Below are 20789 nucleotides of genomic sequence, written 5' to 3' on the forward strand. Positions count from 1 at the left end.
AGCATGTCTCATTCACACAAGCACGTTCTACAGCAAAGTGCTTTTTATCTAACAATCACGCTAGACGCATGGATATATGCAAATTATATTTGTGTGATATAAATTAGGTCAAAATGAAATATGTGCAGATCTTAAAAATACAGATTTGTTTTTTAACATCTCTTTTTTAAACCATGGCCTCTAAGTCCCCTGGCTCTCACATTGACTGTTTGGATTGAATATAGCAGTATTTGGCCTTCATAATACAGCAACACTCCAGTAGAGCTTCCCCCACCTGAATTCACTGGTAAATGTTTACCTTCACACTCCAACATGCTGGGGTGGTCCCAGAGCGCAAGGTTAATGGGCATAAATTGCAAGCGCCCAGCTGTGTGTATATTCAGATGTAAACACAAAAACACAGAGGTGCAGGGATGTGGTAGCACATTCATATGTCCAGCACTGGTAATGTGCAGAAAACAATAATGACAATAGTAATGTGGCAGAAATCCAAAATTATATTTATAATAGCTGAGTGCTGTGTTACCTTCTACAGTGAAGATGGTCATAATTCAAATAGAACTGCTGTTTTGTGATGCAGTATGTGGCACAGATGTTCATGAACTCCCACTAGACGTGTTCAAATCCATTTATTATGGCTCACTGTGTATGAATGTTTGGATAGTATTTCTGAGAATGTGCCTGAGCCTAATTCTCAGAATAAATCTTTTTTTTTTTTTTATTCACTCTTTTATTGTACTTGTAAATTTATTTATTTTTACAAACTGCTCTCTTTTTTATATGATATAGTCAAGCACTTGTAAAAAGGGGTACCTTACAAGCTTTTTTAGGGCCTGCTTGGGTCGTCTCACCCAAAGACAGTTAACTGGGTCACACCTTCAATTAGTCTATAATCCTTAGTCTATATGTGGTATTTATCTAATTCAAAAAACAGCATTAATAAACTTCTGAATGTTATTACAACAGAAGAGAAACTCTAGCCTCAAATATTACTTTTGCTGTAACAAAACAAATTTCCCACCTGAGGGACTAATAAAGGTCATCTGTCAGACTCCACAATAAAGACTTTTGCAGCTGATCAAACACACAAACCCACACATGTGCAATAAGACTGCTATATGTGCAATTCTTGTGCAATTCTTCTTCTGACGAAGTTGTATTGTTGTATTTTCGTACTCAGTTGTATATAATATTTGTATTTCTATTTTATTCTATTGTGTATATTATTCTATTCTATTTTATTCTATTGTATATAGTATTTTATTTTATTTTATTGTATTTTATTGCATTCCAGTGTTTTCTAATTTCTGCTATATAACTTTGCACTTTTGCTGTAACAAAACAAATTTCCCACCTGTGGGACTAATAAAGGTCATCTTATCTTATCTTATTCCACATTGTGATCTTGCTAAGCATGCATTTTTGACACGTTTTAATAGCCAATTGATTATGAGGATCATTTCATATGTACTTTAAGCTCATCTTGCATTTATTGAATGACCAGCGAGAGCTGGTGGACCTGTTTAATTTTCAACATAAAGTAAAGGTAATTAAGTAAGTAAAATTTTATTTATAAAATGTGCTAGCCACTGTTGCAAAACCTTTGGTCTCCTTTCGTTCTTTTCTTGTATGCTAAGGACCCTTGACAAGGTAATATGCAACTGAATTAGCAACAGTGTTGCAGTCGCGATTAAAAGTTTAAGACCACTTGAAAAATGGCAAAAAAAACCCAACATATTTTGCATGGTTGGATCTTAACAAGGTTCCAAGTAGAGCTTTAACGTGCAACAAGAAAAAATGGGAGTGAGACAAAACATTTTTTTGAGCATGCAATTTATTGAAAACAATGCTTATACTGCAACAGGCTGCTTTACAGCTTATCAAAAGTTTAGGACCACACTTCCAAAAAAAACTGTTCCATGAACTCAGTAATAAGTAGCTCCACTGTTATTGTTCATCACTTCAAAAATTCGTTGTGGCATGCTTTTTTTTTTTTTGCCTGTCCCATTTGGTTCTTTAGCCATCAGAATTGTTGTCAGGGATACCCAATGGATTTACTGTGCCAAATGGATCATCACGGCCTTGCCGTATTGGTCCATTTGATCGACCTTTGTTGTTACTATTTATTTGATTTTATTTTCAGTTGTTACAGACGGGACAGACATGACTGAGGGATAGGAAAGGGAGAAAGAAAGATGAAGGAAAAGAAAACCAGAAGGGAAGAGGGACAGTGAGAAAGGGCACTTAAAAAGAGAAAGAAGAGAAAAGAAAATCTCCTGGATCACCTGTTGAGAGAAAAAGAAGAGAAAACAAGCAAAAAAAAAACCCAGAGCAACAAACTAAACACAACACCATCACGTTAATCTAGCTAAGTGTAAACAGCAGTAAATACTAAACATTGAATGTTGTTGTGTAGCAAGCAGGACCGACAGCACACAATGTGCTTGGAAATAGCAGCCAATAGAGGTGTAGTTTGTCTATGAACAGTGAGCACCCGTGTGCACACCTGTGTGGATCAGCGCACTTGTATTCAAAAGGTTTCCCCATGTAATGGTCTGCTAGAGGATGTAGAGAGCCATAGCCCTGTCCCCCAGGGCATGAAGCAGGCATGGAGGAGATCCAGGCTCCAGACATCCAGAGGCCCCAGAGTGCGAGAGCCCAAGGATGACCACCGGAGGGGCATCCGTGCCACCTCCTGGGATGAGCTGAGGAGAGCCCCAGATGTGGCATCATTGATGCAAGCGTTTCCATGAGGTGGAAATGTTTCTCCAAGTGGTGAACAGGGCCACACGAAGGGCAACTTCCCTTGTTATCCATCCCCAAAGGTTCTCAACTGGATTTAGATCAGGGGAACATGCAGGATGGTCCAAAAGAGTGATGCTATTCTCCTGGAAGAAGTCCCTTGTCCTTGTGTATTGTGTATTGTAGTGTTGTCCTGTTGAAAAACCTAGTCATTACCACACAGACGGGGCCCTCAGTCATGATGGATGCTCTCTGCAACACCTGGACATAGCCAGCAACCGTTTGATGCACCTGCACCTCCTGGAGCTCCATTGTTCCACTGAAGGAAAAAGCCCCCCAGACCATTATGGCGCCCCCTCCACTGTAGAGCATTGAAAACATCTCAGGTGGGATATTCTTGTCATCCCAGTAACATTGGAAACCATCAGGACCATCAAGGTTACAATTTTTTTTCATCAGAGAATAAAACTTTCTTCTACCTTTCAAATTCCTGTGTTTGGTGCTCTCTTGCAAAATCCAAACAGTCAGCTCTGTGTCAGATGAGGCCTTTGAAGATGTTTTTTGTTTTTAAAGCCCTTCAGGCTCAGATGCTGTCTGATGGTTATGCAGGTGGCACCAGTTACGACCTTAATTTGGGTTGAGGATCGCCCAGTGTCTTGACAGACAGCCAATTGCATCATCTGGCTCAGTGCTGGTGAATTTTTTGGGGATCTTCCACTTGACTGTTTTGTTCCGTAACCCTGAAGATCATTTAAGAAATTCCAGATGACTGTCTTACTGCGTTCCACCTCAGCAGCGATAGCACTGCGAGAGTCCCCGCTTATGCAATAACCCGACCACGTTCAAAAACGGAAGTTTTTTTGCCTTTGCCATCAGAACATCATGACAGTCTGACTACCTGACAGAAAATGACAAGGAATTCACATTTTTGTACAGATTTGGCCTTTTAAAGACATGTGGTCCTAAACTTTTGATCAGCTGTAAAACAGCCTGTTTCAGTTTAAGCGTTGTTTTCAGTAAATTGCATGCTAAAAAAATGTTTTGTCTCACTCCCATTTCTTTGTGTTGCATCTTGAAGCTCTACTTGGAACCTTCTTAAGATCCACCATGAAAAATGGTTGAAAAAAGGTTGAATAATGCATGAAAAATAAGATTTTTTGGCCATTTTACAAGTGGTCTTAAACTTTTGATTTGGACTGTATGTGACTACTTAGAAGACTTAATCAGGAGCCTTACAGCAGCATTCTGAACAACCTGTAGAGGTCCAGCATAATCTTTGGTAAGATGAGTAAATAATGATTTAAATTTATCCAGGTGTTATAAAATAAAGGCATGAATAATAATTTCCATTTAACAGTGTGGAACTCAACTTGCAATAAAGTGATAAAAGCAAGAGTGAAGCAGAGCGCAGTTGCAGAAGAGCAAAGTGGGAGTTGAGTAAAAAATTACTTCGAGGTTAATAAAATCTACATACCTATACAAGGACTTAGTAACTTAGAAACATCTTGGGGCTTAAAAACAATATACAATTTAATGTCATCTGCATAGCAGTGATAACAAATGTCTTTAAACTGTCTCAAAATGTGCTGAACATGGAGCAAATGTACCAGAAACAGAAACTGCAGACAGACTGAAAGACATTTTTCAATAAAGATGCAGGTAACATGTCAAGAAGGCATGTGGATACTTTCATTGAGTCAACTAATTTGATCAGTTCATGTAAAGAAACAGGTTTAAAAAAAATAATTACCTTTTAAAATAACAGGCTAACTGAAGGACATTTTTTTTCTACACAAGACATTTGCAACATTTTCTTAATCTTCTTTTGAAAAAAAATGGCACAGCAGGTGAGTGGTGTTAAATAACACCTTAGGATTATCTGTGCTCTTTGAAACCAGTTTTGAAAAATAGTTACCCATCTCATCTTTGGCTGAAATGGTAAAAGAAACTAAAAGGTGCTTTAAATGAAGGAGACGAACGTGTAAACGTGTTGAGCTCCACGCACACTGAACAAAATGCTTAAAACAACCAATACTTTTTGTTTATCTAAGGGAAGGAATGTTTATGTGTCATCATATTCATGTCTGCTTTTTCTCAATATGTGAGCGCCTGCTCTTTAAATGTTTGGTCTTAGTAAGCACCCTGCATTGTTGGATGATCAACTCTGCGTTTCATGGGGCGAGGGACACAGCTTTGTGAGTCATCTTTACAAAAAAAAACATGGTTTCCCAAACTTAGTCAGCAATCACAGACAAGAAAAAGAACATATTATTCTCTGTGGGGTTGCTGAGAGAACCCACACCCACCAATGAAATGTGAATTATATTATCTGTATAAATAGACACATACGCGCACACATAGCTGGGAAAAAACAGACGTGAGTACATTACTCACAGTTGTCTCTTTGTTCTTTGAGTCTTTTTCTTTTATTCTTGTCAGGTTGATGCCACATGTGGCGTAGCTTTGAACCTGTGTAGGATTAAGCGTGTCTGTCTGGCTGGAGTCATCTGAAAGCAGGGCATAGCACTGCTGGGGCATCTGACTTTTTCTGCTTTTCAGTCAGAACACGGTTTTTCCATATATTAATGTAATGAACACAGTATTATCAGCTTTTCAGTAACATTTCCACATCATGAAATATGTGATAACTGGTAAAGAAAATTCAAATATTCAACTGTGGAGTTGAGTAGATCATTCCCTATGAAGTAACCATTATTGTTAAAATATTTAGTATGCTGGATATGGATGAAAAAGGTATGTCGGTTTCATTCAGGCTTCTATATCTTATAATCTTCCTGTCTTTAACCATGTTGCCAGGTTTAAACAATCATGCTGAAAAATATAGCTCCCTCTAAGCATCTTTGTTTAATTCTTTCCAGAAGGTGAAAGAAGGCCTTTCTTGGTAAATCTTTCATGATTTTAGAAGAAATAAACAGTAAACACTGTGAAGAAGTAAACAAAACTGTAATAAAAGTGCTGTAGAGGAAGCTTTAATTAAGCACTGGTTGTTATTTTTTTATTTCCAAATGAAAGTGGAAAGCTGCTCTGATATCAAAGGCAATCACAATGGAAAACAAAAAAATGAATAAAAATAGAAATACCCCATTCTTTTCCAAGACCACAGATTGGCATTTTATGAACTTTATTTACACTCGACTCTCTCTTTTGTTTATAGGTAGTGGTGTCTCTTGAAGACTGACAGCATATGATGCCAGTAAGTGCTACCACATACCTTGTTTGATGACTCAAGAAGAAAATGTATGCTCTGGATATGCTTAGTGGTAGTAATGTGACACAAACCCCATTTTTTTTTCACGAGATTCTGCAGCGTTTGATATAAAAATTTCTCCCATGGGTAAATTTTGACTTTTCGTCTTTTCGTCTACCTCTCCCACATGTTAACGCCCATCTTTGACCACAGCCAATAGGGGATAATGCATGGTTGATGCTTTGCCCCTCCCTGCGAGATGTAAATCTTGTTTTTCTCTGCTGACCACCACGATCCCAGGAAAAGACAACAGTCTTCCAAATGACACGGTTGTAGACTTCCGATTACAGCCCTGGCACTTACTCTACCAATGTGTAAACACATGATGGAGAGACACAGAGTGAAAGAGACAGAGAGAGGGACACAGGGAGACAGAAAAGAGATGTGCTACTGCACGTGGACTGCTTTTTGTTTGAATGTAGATGGTTAGAAGAGCTGGATGCCTTTACTTAAGCTGTCTCACTGCACGAGACTGGTTTCTCAGAGCTTGAGTGGATTATTAAACAATAAGCATAGCTCATTCATTTTAGCCAGATGCTATCAAGTTTTCTTTTCATTTGTCCCCTTGATAAAAGCAGGAACACTTCAGTCTGCACATTTTCATCCATGCAACGTTCGTTTTATGTGACAGATATATATTTCTGAATCATATCCATACAAATTTTTATTACAGTAGTTTCAGCCACAAATCGTCTTTGTGATCCTGTGGCCTGTGAGAAGACAGTCCTAGCTTTGGCTTCATCTTGGCCTTCTGACCAAAAGTGTGATAATTTTAGACTCTAGTCTCTCACATGGTCTGGAGCAAGGACGGCATTTTGGAAATAAACTTGGAATTTAGCTTAATTGCAGTTTACAGATTTAGGAGGGGCAGCGTTCTCTTCTTTATTTTCTTGCATAAATAGAGAGTGACTGCAGGCCAAAGACATGAGGTTTCAAAGCCACAAAAAGAGGTTAAAGAACGTCAGAGGCAGTGAGGACAGCCTGGCTTCCAAACGCTCCCTATAGCCATGCTCTGCTCGTAATGTGAGAGCCTTCTCACCAGTCACCAAATGCATCAGATTTAATATTCCACCCAAGCTATTATGTCCCTCTAGTAAAACTCAAATGTTAGTTTTAAAGCTCTTCATGGACAGCCAAGTTACAGTGTTTGCTTTTTTTCAGATGCTAATTTTTATTGTAGGAGGTTTTAGAAGGTAGAGCAGGGACCCGTTTTTGCTCCATTTCATTTCCATACAGCAAATGACTCATCCGCTGAGCTCCTCAAACTTTGACAGCTTCTCTGCAAATACTGTTTGCACGTAGAGGTCTATATGTTTATCAAAGCCTCGTTACTCACATATGATATCGCTCATTATGAATTAAGTTGTTTCTTAAGTCTCTTTTTTATCTGCTTCTTTCCATTTCGCAATATTAACTCCCTTAACCAAGACATATATTTTTTTGTGTTTGGTCATGTCTGCGTAATGCAGTAAAAATAAACAGAATTAAACCTTTAACCCTATGCTGAATAGCATTTCAGCGTGCTAGAAGTTGTAAATTAAAACAGAATTCATGTATTTTTTCATATTACCTGAAAAAACAGTATCAGTCTGGTATGAGTCTATTGTGCTTTGGCTTGTTTATATGAAAAGTACTAGATACACATTAATCTAACACTAAAAATGCACAGTGAAGTTATAGGTGTTTACACCATTGCATCATTGCAGAGCAATAGCAGTCACTTCAGAGAGATGCTAGATCACCCTCAAGAACACAGAAGCTGACATTGGAGATGCATCAGTGGAGAAAAGTGGGTGTAGATGGACATGTGGATAATGAAGAGGCTCACTGGGAAGAGTTTGTCAGAATCAACTTCTTGAAATAGGATAAGTGTGAGCTTTTGAATACTCCCTAAAGTATGTACTCGTGATCTGATTTTGAGGCTGAGTAATTCAGGCAGTGAGTGTGGGCTGCCAAAGGAAAATGTGTTTAGTTTAGAGGAGCTGGAGAAAAGGGTGGAAGGCTGGAAGCAGCCATTCAGTAGGAATGAAAAATTATATTTCAGTATAGTCTTAGGAGCTTGGAAAGAAAAGTGTCCGGACTTCTTTAATTTTCTTGAAGACGTTTCACCTCCCATCCGAGAAGCTTCTTCAGTTCTAAGAGCAACTGGTGAAGAGTCCCAGATTTTAAGCCCTGCCTAATCATACGAGCCAAGGTGTGAAAATGGGTGTGGGTCACAATCGGCCAAGGTTTCGGGTGAACCCACTGTGAACCCCCCGCCCCCCTTGGGCGACACTCCCATAGGGCTTAAACGAACCTATTTCAATATAACTTTCACTGGTGGAAGTTACATGTCAGCTGATTATGGTGTCTCATTGTCAAAGCTCATTGGACTTGTGATTTGAGCTTAAATTAGGGACTCTGAAGTCATATTGCAAAAGTGCATTTCTAAATTAGTTCTTTCAGCTGTGCTGGAAGTACAGTACAATTTCTTACTTGTTGATGTTGGCATTTAAAAATATCTTCAGTTTGTCTTCGTCCTCTAGTTATTTTATGGATTCTCTATAACAAAAAAAACAGAGATACATGGCATCATGGTGCAATGGTTAACACTTTCACATAACAGTAAGAGGGTCCTTGTTTGAATCTCCTGCTCTCCGGGCCTGTCGCTGTGCAGTTTGCATGTTTTCCCTGTGCTTATATAGGTTTTTCCTGGGCACTTTGGCTTCTTCCTGTAATGCACATTGTATAGTAAAGTGCTTTTGAGAGTACAGTAAAACTAAGAAATCATAAATAGCACTCAGTTCCATTTATTCTGAAGTGAATAAACTGACTTTATTCCAAAACTCAAAGAGAAACAATAGACTTAACAGAAGAAAATGTGCAAATACTAGATCAACACTTTGTTCCGCCATGTAATCGGAAGATAACACAACCACTTGTGATTGGAAATATATTTACATTAAGGTAAATTACTGATGTTATAATTTGTGTCAGTGCATGTATTGTGAGCAATGAAGGATGGTGGAATAGAAATCAGTTTTAGCGTGGAAGCAGAGATTCACTTCCTCTCTGATATCTCAAGTAGATTTTAAACAAAGCGTTGATGAAATGGTCGAAAATTGAGCACAGTAAACTTCTGTAAGCTAAATCAGTGCCTAATTACAACAATAAAAAGTGTTAACCCAGTGAGGTCGTATTTTGCAAGTGTAATTCAGCCTTTACATATGCTATTGCTCTCACAATGGCAGTGAAAACAGGCTGATGTTTTCCAGGTCCTAAATGAGCCTGTTAGCATTCCAGCATTTGTCAATTGGCACTAAATACAAAGTAGAGCTGAAGTTGATGTCTTTTGTTATGTGGGTGTTTGGTCAAAGAATGCTTGTACATGACAGTTCATTTAGTAGCTGTTTGTTGGTAGCAGGCCAGTGGAGAGACATTGCCTTCCTGACAGTTTTACAGCTATTGCGGCTAAAAATAATGTCATTAATTAACAAGGACATATGTTATAGTGTTAAAGGTGTTAACAGGGACCATTGCTGGCTCGTTTAATTTGGACATTTTTCGATTGCACTCAGTGTAAATATTTTGTCAGTCTTGTGTTAAAAGTAGCTCTTAATTAAGCAGCAATCCATCACTGAGATCTACCACGACGAAAATCATTTGCTTCTCTCCATTATTATGCCTTTGTGCCACAATTTGCTTGCAAACTAATCCTCAGCTCTTCTTATTTCTGACATATGTACCTAAACTCTTAGCATGAGAAGCTGTCAATCAACTGTTTCATCTGCAGTAGTGCCATGAAGAGGGAGGCTTTTCGTGATTGGAGAACACCTTGCAGGGATTGGTGTAAGCAGGTTTTGATATCTGGTCTCTTTAATCTCTAACCCTCCCCTTCTTTAAACCATGTTGGATGATTGGCAGATGAGAGGGATTTGTGGGGTCGCCTGGCGTACAGACCTGAGGCATAAAACTCAGTTTCATGTGCAGGCATGTGTGCTGATACTCCAATCTAGTGTTTGCTGGTGACAGACAAGCGGTTTGTTAATGTAGAAAGGGTGAGGTTTTTGACTCTGGAGAACATAAGAATTCATCAGTAATCAGTGGGTTTTCCCTCAACCATGGCACCGATGTGAATAATATGAATACTTAATAAAACCCTTAATCTTGGGCGTTTTTAAAGACTTATTTCTTTGTTTTGTTTAGTTTAGTTTAAAAGAAGATTTCTGCTTTAAACCCTTGAAATTCAACACAGACCGATCACAAAGACCTAACTAAGTAATGACTTCACTCTGCTAACTCTGAATGTAGTGGTTTAAGGTCTTGGAAATGGTGGATGAATGTAGGTCTTTCTTAAAGGTGTCTGCTATCTAAATATTATAAACCTGACACACATGTTCCACTCCACAAATATATTACTTTGCATTTTTAAGATTTGACAATCCGCTGACAAATGCAGGTTTCAACAGAGCACAAGTGTGTTATTCATCCCAGCTGATCTTCTTTAAGCCCTGCTTAGGTGGATAACAGACAAAAAATGTTACTTCTACTTTTGCTGAGATGCAGCCTAAATGCAAACATGCACGCTCATTACTGAGGTTTTCTGGGTGAAAAAAAAAAAAAGGGACATAATGACTACCTAGAAAAATGCGGCATTTTGTATAAATATTTGAGTCAAAGTCACACATCCTATGCTATATAAAGTTCTCAAGATGAAAGACCTGCTTAAAGTCACTATACATTGGAAACCGACTGTAGCTTTCTAAAAGGAATTGTTACTGTAGTGAGTTTGTACAAAAATTAAATTTTGGTTTTTTGTTGTTTCCACCATACAAAGCATATCAGCTCCACAATGAAAGTAAGTAACTTGGATAAGCTGAAATGCCTAAATAAACACTTTTTTCTGATCCCTGTAAAAAGTGACATGTGAGTTTGACCTAGTGTAATAGTGTTCAGTATTCATTCAAAGATGAAACCAACACATTGCTGAAGTTTAAAGGTCAGCATTTCAAAACATCATGAGTCCCTATACATACATTACTTGGGAGACTACACCAGGCTTGGCTGCATTGAGTTTCAGCTCCAACGAGGTTCTCAGAGTTCATCAAACTAAAAAAAAGTCTTGTAACTTACTTTTCTTAAAATTGACTGTGTAAATTGACCTGAAACGCATTTTCAAATAATCACCAGCTGACTATTTCAACTGAGGCAACAGGTCACAACAACACAAGTCGCTATCCTAATGAGAACGAACATGCAATCTTTCATTTAGTTTTTACATATGAACACAAAAGTGACAAAACAAAGCAAAAATAAAAACCTGATGGGAGAGACTTCAAACTGACCAAACATGTACAGGTAGGGCTATAATGCTTCAAGCCTGACAGCTTACTTTTCTACTTACAGCTTTGCTTTTGTTACTCATTGAAGTTCAGGGTATGGCTGCAGCCCTGGAGTCTGCATGCACTCAACATTCTTTGTTAGCTTTGTTTTACTATACAGTTGTTTCTGTCCTGGACACGGTTTGGCATTTTACCACTGGGTTCATGTCAGTTTGTGCATTAAAAATATAATTAATGTCCATATCCACTCCTCAAAAGCTGTAGACTACTACACTATTCTCCTCCTCACAGCACAAGAATAAATATCAGCTGACTGCTGGATGAAACACACATGAAAAAAAAAACATGTTTACTATTTCTATCTGTGCAGAGAGCTGAAGAATTTTGTAGCCCAAGTAACGACATAGTTGTAACTTTAATTTAAATACTGTATTTAGTACAGTATTGCGCTACTTTGTAATGTGGTCGGCTCTGTTGTAGACTATCGACCTGTCCAGACTACACCTTGCTTTTCACCCAGTGACAGCTGGGATAGGTGTCAGCCCTCCTCCCCAACCTGAATTGGGCAAACACAAGAAAATGGGCTGATGGATGGATGGTTGTTTTAGTTCTGTGGCTTCACACATTACATATGCATTCATAGCAGTGTCTAAAATAGATTTATTATCTTTAGCCCTCAAGCCTAGAAGACTTTTACTGGCTTCAAGTTGAAGAATTAATTTATGTTTTGTCTTTGAGAGTCAACCAAGTGACACTTTACTTGTGAGTCAGTAAGGTTTTGAGATTTTGTCATCTTAAAAATATCCGTTTTTTTCATAAGCAATGCATTATGACTACATTTCTCTTGTTTCCTATGTAAACTCCATATATACCACTTGCAGTGTCAGTTTTCATCGCGGTTTTTTTTTTTCTGTCATCCATCTTCTTGTATGACAAGATATCAGCAATACTATCAGTGTCAAGCTAGGACTTGTTGAGGTCTTCCCTAAACTACACTTTGTCACTCCATATTCCTTAGAGAAGTGAGCTCATAACCCATTTATACATTCTCAGTAAGAGAGGTCAATTGTACTATCGACACAGTAGAATTTTAATATAGCAGAGTTTAAATTTTAATAAAGGACTCATCAGGGTCTAAACAAATAATCAGATATCATGTTCCTCCTGTGAATGTGGACAAACTGTTCAGTTTTGTGAGCCTGTGTAACTTGTAGTATCAGATTCTGGTTCTCTGACAGCAGGAACACCTGATGTGGTCTTCTGCTGCTGTAGCCCATCTGCTTCAAGTTTTGTTGTATTGTCTGTTCAGAGATGCTCTTCTGTATACCTTAATTGTAGCGAGTGATTATTTGAGTTATTATTTCAGCTGGAAGTAGTCTGATCATTTGCTTTAGACTTCATGCAAGGCATAGTTATTTAGAGAACTGCAGATATTTTCTCGTTTTTAGGTGGTTTAAACTTCACCAGGTCATCGTGCCTAAAGGCATTAAATTTGTGATTGGCTAATTATATATTTGTGTTGGCAAGCAATTAAACAGGTGTGCTTAAGTGGCTGGTTTAGGTACAGTATAAACACTTGAAAAAATGATGTTTTTTTCTAATAAAAGGCTATACAAATGGGAAAAAAACCATGATAAACTAAAATGACTGAACAACACTACAATGTGGTGTTTGTGAGAATTTCTGTTGCTTCAATCTAAGGCGAGTTAAGGAATTTTTTCTTAATCTTAAACCACTAATCTAAGTCCAACTGAAGAAAAACGTCCTTTTGGTTTTATGATGCATAAAAAAAATGTTATATAGCAACACTTACTGCAAATAAAATTTACTTTTCATCTCCTATTATTATGGGACTAAAACACTGTGATGGCAGTAGGTTATGCATATTTTCTGACACCTTGTCAGCAATGTGTAGGTTTTTCAGTCATCCAGGTCGTGGTCATCTAAGTGGCTTGGAAAAAAAGCAACTGGACTTTTTGAAGTTTCGTGAAGACGTTTCTTCTTGGATGTTTCGTCTTCATCAAACTTCAAAAGGTCCAGTTGCTTTTTTCCAAGCCACTTAGTCCTTATATTTATATGAATGATTAAAAGGACTTATATAAAAAAAGAGCTGCTTCACACAAATAAACCCAAATTTCAATCATTTCTGTATCGTCATATGTTCACTGAATTGTGCCTTCACCAGAGCTCTTATTATATAATCCTAAATGGTTCTGCGGAACCTCTGCTCATCTGTAATATGTTCACAGTGCATGCCGATGGGCCTTTGATCTGCCTCCCCTTCTGGGCCTCCTCTAAAGGAGGACCCTTCTTAAGCTCATGCAGCCTGGATATATCTAGTTGGATATCCTCCAGGTGTGATGAAGAGTGGCCCTCATTATGTTACTCCATCTGTATGTCAATATGTTACTTCAGGTAAGCTATGGCACTCGTATGGCCCTCTGTTGTTCAGCTGAAAGCATCCATGAGCACTGGTGCACTGCAGGTCCAGTACTATCTACCTCTGTAGGCCCCCAGTCCTAAGGAATGCCAATGACTGCCAGCTCCAGACAGCTTTTAAGATTTTAACTGATGTATTTCTCTACAAAGGGAGATATCTGTGCCATATGCTAAACTGTGGAAAGTGCATGCTCAGACATCTAAGACTACTATTATCAGGGTTTGGATATTTGCCTAAAGCATATCTTAATGACGATGACATGTGTAAGATGTATTTAGCTGCGTTGATAGATGGTTGCACAAAGTATCTGTCAAGTGATAAAAGGAAGATGTTTATATGGTGAGAGTTTTTTGCACTGTAGCACAGATTTTAAAAATATGCCATTTCACTATATATATGTGTGAAAATTTCTTTGGAGTGTGTGATCCAGGGGGTAAAGGACAGTAAAATATTGTGTTGACTTTACTCTGTTATGCTCTTGTCGTGCGTCTCAGTGAGAGGAGGTTGGCTTGACTCTCTTGTTTTGGATAATTGTACGCTACCGAGGTCTGTGGTCCCCTTCTCTGTCTCCCTGTGGCCTAGGCTGCAAGAGCCATATTTAGGTTGCATGTCCTCTTCATCCTATCCTGTCTCATCCCCATCCTGTCTTACACACCCCCAGAGCGCGGCAGGGGGCAGATAAGAGACAGCAAGTCATCCAAAGGCGAAACTGTAGGTACATTTTGAAACTCTCCTACAAACTTTGTGCTGACATCACAGGAGTGTTCAGAATTTTTATTTTGAATGTTTTGTTTTTGGTTTTTTTTGTGAACGTCAAGTTGTTTGGCTGCATAAATGTTTTTAGGGAATTTATGTAACCAAAAATATTTCAAACCATGCTTTACTTGTACTAGTGGTATTTTATTTTTGCAGGTTGTGCTTGGCCTTTCTTCTTTTAGATGGTGCAGCTTGAGTGCAACGTATGGCCTCTTCTCATATTTGCTTAAAATTACCATTAATTACACCCCTTCTTAAAGAGTTAATGTAGGTCTCACATGTCCCCAGAAAGTCTGTCAAGTTTCACTTCAAAATATAGCACAAATTGTTCATTCTAGCATGCCTGTATATCCCTGGTTTTAGCCCTTTTCCAAATGGGCTGTTTCATTTTCTGTACCTTTAAATAAAATTAGCTGCTGCTGCCAGTGTGCTTTGCCGGAAGAGCAGTGTTCCTTTTATGTTGTTGCCATGAATACGCCAGCAAAAACAAGGGGAAAAAATGACCCCAGATTATAGTATAGGAGTAACCCTTAAAGAGCTGTTGGCTAGCAACAAAACCTTTAAGTGTAATAGTTTATGTTTATTATATTTATATTTATTTTTTACAAGCATACCATGAGGAAATACTAAAAAAAAGCATAGCTCAGGATAGCACTACAGGAGACATATAAACTCAGAAACCTAGTTTTGGTATGAAATTTGTCTTAGTTTCCACAATGTGGTAGTGACTGTTTGACAGGTTTTCAAAATACAGGCTGTGTGAATAAACTTACTACATCAGTATCAGTGTCTACAATGTTGTAACTTTAGTGGTGATTATAAACTTTTGTGGATGGCCACAAAAGACAACAGTGGTGGATGATCGCAGAATCATTTCTGATTGGGGGCGATCGTGGCTCAAGAGTTGGGAGTTTGCTTTGTAATCGGGCCCGAGCCCCGGCTTGGACAGTCTCGGTCGTTGTGTCCTTGGGCAAGACACTTCACCCGTTGCCTACTGGTGGTGGTCAGAGGGCCCAGTGGCGCCTGTGTCGGGCAGCCTCGCCTCTGTCAGTGCGCCCCAGGGCGTCTGTGGCTACAATGTAGCTGCCATCACTATTTGGCACCACATTTCCATGGGGAAGAGAAACCCCTTCACAACAGCCAACCATGTTAACAAAACTCTCCAGGAGGCAGGCGTATCGATATCCAAGTTTACCATAAAGAGACGACTTCTTGAAAGGAAATACAACTGGTTCACTGCAAGCCACTCATAAGCCTCAAGAATTGAAAGGCTAGATTGGACTGAAGAAAAAATGAAAAAGCCAGCAGAGTTTAGGAAAAAAACATTCTTTGGCCATCGTTCTACTGGAACGATGGAATGAAAAAATATGGAGAAGGAATGGAACAGTTCATAATCTAAAGCATACCACATCATCTGTAAAACATAGCCGAGGCAGTGTGATGGGCGTGCATGGCTGCCAGTAGCACTGGGACTGTAGTGTTTATTGATGTTGTGACAAAGGACTGAAGCAGGTGAATGAATTCGTAAGTGTTCAGAGACACACTGTCTGCTCGAATCCAGCTAAACACAGTCAAACCTATTGGGCAGCATTTCATAATACAGATGGACAATGACCCAAAACATACAGCTAAAGCAACCCACAAGTTTATTAAAGGACAGAAGTAGAATATTGTTGAATGGCCAAGTGAGTGACCTGATCTTCCCGATTAAGCATGTGTTTCGCTTGTTGAAGACTAAACTTTGGACAGAAAGGCTCACAAATGAACAACAACTGAAAGCCATTGCAGTAAAAGGCCTGGCAGATAAAAAGGAGGTAAACCAGCATCTGGTGATGTCCATGAATTCAAGACTTCAGGCTTCAGGCTTTCTAATACTTGGTTTTCAACCAAGTATTAGAAATGAACATCTTATTTTCATTTATTTAATCACTTTTGAGACCTTGAAATGAAGGGACTGTGTTAAAAAATCCTTCACTTCCTCAAATTTTGATGCAATTCTTTTGTTCAACCAACTGAATTAAAGCTAAAAGTCTGAGCTTTCAGCTTTAATTCAGTCAACTGCATCTGAGTTGTGGTAATGTAGAAATTTAGATAATTTAGAAAAAAAGTTGTCTCTCTCCAAATATTGATGCACTTAACTGTATAAATTATACATTGTTTTACTAATTGTGTCTCAGCTGATAAAAGACAATAAGAATTAAATACAGAGTCCACAGGAGAGAGTAATGATGCGCTGATTCAGTCTTTCCGGTTCCAAAACAATACTGAAAGCTTAGCTTTGAGCATGCATTGATACCAAGTGTCAGTACCAAGTATGTGATATCAGAGCACTTGGTATTGACAATAACTGCTAATCATCGAGTGTTCTATGCAATCAAAACATGCAATTATTGTTTTTATTAAATGGTCCTCCTTAGTCTTTGCAATCAGAGAACAAAGAAAATAATCATTCTAACTGACAATTATCAAGCATGTTTTACATAAAACAGTCAGTGCTCCCTTTTTAAAATAAAGGTTTGGAAGGCGGTTGGAGTTTGTGTTATTACCTTTTAGACCTCAGAGTGTTAAATTTATGAGCTTTGTTTGAGAAAGAGGCTTATAATTGTGATAATCTCCTTATATATGTTCACTAGTCTCTTTCTCAGTGCTAGAGTCATTCGGTTAATTTATTCTTTCTCTGCTTTCAGTCTCAATGTGCTCTTCACACTCATACATGTAAATGTGAGGCATGTGCAGTGAAACGAACAAGACAAGTAAAGTGAAACGGCATTAATGTAACTGAAGGAAACATGCAATAAAAGCTTACAAGTGTAGAAAGTAAAGTACGTTTTTACACCAATCACAACGAGAGTGATAGCTGAGAAGAGAGGGAAACACCATCAGCTGATTTCAGCCATGTCAGCTCACTTGGATTCTTGCCACAGATACCTTATCATTTTTGTAGGCATAATAAAGATTCATTATCAGAAACATTGTCGTATATATCCCAAATTTAAATAGTGAACATGATTAATGTGTTTTCTTTCATGTCTCTTATTTAGCAGTGTGCGCTGAAGATTCACTGAAGCTGGATCTGTCTGTGCCTTTGATGAAAAGCTTGAGGATATGTAGTATATCTTTCCAGAAGAACAACATTTTAGCTTAAGGGGAGTGACTGCTTGGAGAAGGAGCTCGTAATATTTATTATTACAATTAAACATATCTCTCTCTCTCTCTCTCTCTCTCTCTCTAGATATATATATATATATATGTATGTGGGTGTGTGTGTGTGTGTGTGTGTGTGTGTGTGTGTGTGTGTGTGTGTGTACCCTTATGGAGCTGATAGTGGGGTCATGTATTTCTCTCAATCCTATACCTGCATCAGCTCGCATACCTGTCTCCTGCGGCAAATAAAAGTAGGAGCAGGTGTTATAGCACACAAAGCCACATGGAAGAGCTTTTGATTTCTCTGGCTCAGTCTCTCCTTTTTCCTTTCGTTCACTCACACATATGCACCCCTACGCAAACACTTCTTCACCTTCTCTTTGCCTTTCAGTTTAATCATCCAGTGAAGAATTTATGACTTCTGGGCTTGGATTCCAGTCATTATCAACTGAAGTCACCCATGTAGTCAGATGCATTTTTTTTAGACAGCTACTTTTCAGTTTGCTCTACCTATAGACAACCTACATGGACTTGTTGTAATTCATCATTCTGTCCAGTTCTTCTTTTCCTTTCTCCGAGCTAGACATCGACCTAGTTTTACAGAGTTTTACTGGAATATGCTTATCTGATAGTGCTATAGCTTTAAGAAACTTTTATCAATAAAAGTACCTGTCTGTCATTTTTGATAATAACAAGACTTAGAGGAATAACAAAACAGGTGTTTTTAAAAATAATGGGAGAGATCCTACCAAATAAGTACACAATCTATATACAGTGAAAAATTGAAGAGCCTGATATTATGTAGGGTTTTGGTGAAAATTCCTCCGCAAATGATCCAGAAATGTTATAAAAAAATTTAAATCTCTGTCTCAAACTTGGCTTTTTCATTTCTTGTATTGATTTTACTTCACTTACACATTTACAGGAATCTGTTGCCTTCCTGTGCTGTTATACGGTAAACCGTCACTGATGATGACTAACCATTTCTGGTCATTGTGAAGTTTTCCAAACCTCAAGTCTGTGAAATAAAACCCCTGTTTTCCTTGTGTTCCAATCATCCGTTATATTCCATTTTTGCCTCCTGTAGATGACCGTAAGCTCTTGTCTTAACTGGAATTGCAATGGTGAATTTCCAGTATTTGTCTTTGTGAACAGATTTGTCATACTGTTGCTTAAATCTGGGATTCCAGAATTAAGATATTGCGATAATGCAATAGCTATAACATTACCTCATACATATGTTTCTCAAGATACTGATACTTTCAGGGTCAATCAAATTTTGAAAATTTGGTGAAGAGACGCATGAGAATACAAGTTGAACAGTAGCCACCCCAGGAAGTTTACTTGGCTCAATGGATAGAAATGTAAGTTTATCTATTGGTCTAATATTTCTATTATCTTACAAAATTGATAATAGACCACTAAATTTGGAAAAGGGTAAAATGTTCATACTTGTGGTTTCCTGAACAAGTGCTCTAGTAATGACATTGACATTATCAGCTATTATCAAATTTGAACAGACATTAATGGTTCTCCTAACTTCCTGGTAATTCCCTGACATTTAGTCAAGAGCCACATAGAAGATGGTAATTGTGGATGACAATGTACCAGTAGTTTATTTTAAACATTTAGAAACCGTGATGACCTCTTTGCTGAATACACTAGCAGATGTTAAGATCCCAGTAACATGGCTAAACAATGATGAAAACACTAATACTAAATAATCCCTTAATTATCACATTTAGGTTAGACCCTGGAGAGCTGTCCAGGCTCTCGCCTTACGATAGCTGGGCTAGGCTCCAGCCCGCCCCTGACCCTGACAAGGATAAGTGGAAGATGATGGATGGATGGATGGCTTCATGGATGGATGGATGGATGGATGGATTTGGAGCACGTTGGCCAGAGAATCAGGAATATCACTGACAACACATACCATCTGCCATATTATTAGGTACACTTGTTTTACTGATGTTCTGGGGTTTCCCTGCATAACCATCTCTAGTTTATATAGAATGGCATGAAATAGAGAAACTATGCAGTGAGCAGCAGTTTACTTAACTAAAATCTTGTCGAGATCAGAGGAGAATGGGCAGACTGCTGAGAGCTGATATGGAGGCAACAGAAAGTCAAATAACCAATTGTTAGAATCAAAGGTATGCAGAAGAGTTTTCAAATGAATAATATAGTATGTCAGCTGAGAAAAGGAAACTGAGTTTATAATTCCCACATGCTCACCAAAACTGGACAAAAAAAAAAGATTAGAAAAATATTTCCTGGTTGGATGAGAGTCCATTTCTGCTCTAACTTTTGGATGGTACAGTCCGAATTTGGTGAAAACCCAACATGAAAGCATGATTCCATCATGGCTTGTAGGTTGCTGCTGGTGGTGTAATGGTGGGCCCTTCATACCAACTCATACCAAATAAGACATAATGATTAAAGTAGTGTACATGGTAAAAACTAGACAAAAGCAATCATGCAGAGGTGAATGTTAAGCTTCATTTAAAATGTATCAACAATGTCCACGGATCTCAAGTGCATTAGAAGCCTGTTCCACAGCTTGGAAGCCACAGTCTCAAAACCACAATCCTCTGAGATACTGCCAGCAAACACTGATCAGCTGATGACCTATGAACTGTTGACCTGTAAACATATAAACCAAATATAACAAAAACAGATATTTATTTGTCAATTAAAAATATTGCCCTGTGAATAAAATCTCTGCAGAATTTGTATCAGTGGCAAAGACATTTAAAACAAGTGGTTTAACATCTGTATAGAGATACAGAACAGAAACCTGTGTGTAAAAATCAGCACACAAAGTTCCCACGCTCAGTTTGATGACAAAGTTAAACAATCACACAAAACCACAGAGACTGCCAAATGCAGGCACAAACTGTAGATGCAGGCATTTGGGATAGTGACCTAAATATGTGAACAGTTGTTAGGTCTTAACACATTTTGGGCCACTGACATAATTTGACCCTTCTGCTGAAATCGTCCAATGAGAGAAAGAGAAATGGGAATGTGACAATGAGACAAACAGGAACTGGGGGAGTGAGGGATGACCAGCGGAGAAGGAAGCTGTTCCAGATTCTCAGCGATTACATAGTGACTC

The 20789-nt window shown here is 38.3% G+C and overlaps 1 protein-coding gene across 1 annotated transcript in view; it reads left to right on the forward strand.

Annotated features, from left to right (window-relative positions):
- The window catches only part of znf469 (zinc finger protein 469), a 196235-nt gene that overhangs the window by 111191 nt on the left and 64255 nt on the right, over positions 1–20789 (forward strand). Inside the window, exon 4 of the mRNA XM_035907130.2 lies at positions 5918–5956. The gene's annotated coding sequence lies outside the window, so the exon portion shown is untranslated. The remainder of the gene's footprint in view (positions 1–5917; positions 5957–20789) is intronic.

This window comes from Neolamprologus brichardi, chromosome 7, assembly GCF_056152115.1.
Source record: "Neolamprologus brichardi isolate AB-2024 chromosome 7, ASM5615211v1, whole genome shotgun sequence".
NCBI lineage: Eukaryota > Metazoa > Chordata > Actinopteri > Cichliformes > Cichlidae > Neolamprologus > Neolamprologus brichardi.